At 41.0% G+C, this 969-nt stretch overlaps 1 non-coding gene across 1 annotated transcript; it reads right to left on the bottom strand.

Moving 5' to 3' along the window:
• Positions 1 to 398: 398 nt before the first annotated feature.
• LOC112713687 (small nucleolar RNA R71) lies at positions 399 to 502 on the bottom strand. The gene has a single exon (XR_003158658.1). It is a non-coding gene; the product is annotated as a small nucleolar RNA R71 (small nucleolar RNA).
• Between the last annotated feature and the right edge of the window lie 467 nt (positions 503 to 969).

Here is a 969-nt window from a genome sequence, read left to right as displayed (position 1 = left end):
CCGAAAACAACAACAATGCCAACAATGCAAGGAAGGTGCTGGGTGACTTTACTGCACCTACTCCCGACTTTTATGGGAGAAGCATCTCTATCCCTGCCATTGGAGCAAACAACTTTGAGCTTAAGCCTCAATTGGTTACTCTAATGCAACAGAATTGCAAGTTCCATGGACTTCCATTGGAAGATCCTTATCAGTTTTTAGCTGAGTTCTTGCAAATCTGTGACACTGTCAAGACTAATGGGGTTGACCCTGAGGTCTATAGACTTACGCTATTCCCTTTTGCTGTAAGAGACAAAGCTAGGATATGGTTGGACTCACAACCTAAAGAAAGCCTGAACTCTTGGGAAAAGCTAGTCAATGCCTTCTTGGCAAAGTTCTTTCCACCTCAAAAATTGAGTAAGCTTAGAGTGGAAGTCCAAACCTTCAGACAGAAGGAAGGTGAATCCATCTATGAAGCTTGGGAAAGATACAAACAATTGATCAGAAAATATCCTTCTGACATACTTTCTGAATGGAGCATCATAGGTATTTTCCATGATGGTCTATCTGAACTGTCCAAGATGTCATTGGATAGCTCTACTAGAGGATCTCTTCATCTGAAGAAGACACCTACAGAAGCTCAAGAACTCATTGAAATGGTTGCAAATAACCAATTCATGTACACTTCTGAAAGGAATCCTGTGAACAATGGGACGAATCAGAAGAAAGGAGTTCTTGAGATTGATACCCTAAATGCTATATTGGCTCAGAACAAAATATTGACTCATCAAGTCAATATGATTTCTCAAAGTCTGTCTGGAATGCAAGCTGCACCAGGCAGTACTAAGGATGCTTCATCTGAAGAAGAAGCTTATGATCCTGAGAACCCTTCAATGGAAGAGGTGAATTACATGGGAGAACCCTATGGAAACACCTATAATCCTTCATGGAGAAATCATCCAAATCTCTCATGGAAGGATCAACAGAGAC

The sequence above is a fragment of the Arachis hypogaea genome, chromosome 9 (assembly GCF_003086295.3).
Source record: "Arachis hypogaea cultivar Tifrunner chromosome 9, arahy.Tifrunner.gnm2.J5K5, whole genome shotgun sequence".
NCBI lineage: Eukaryota > Viridiplantae > Streptophyta > Magnoliopsida > Fabales > Fabaceae > Arachis > Arachis hypogaea.
This window is presented reverse-complemented; position numbering and strand designations above follow the sequence as displayed.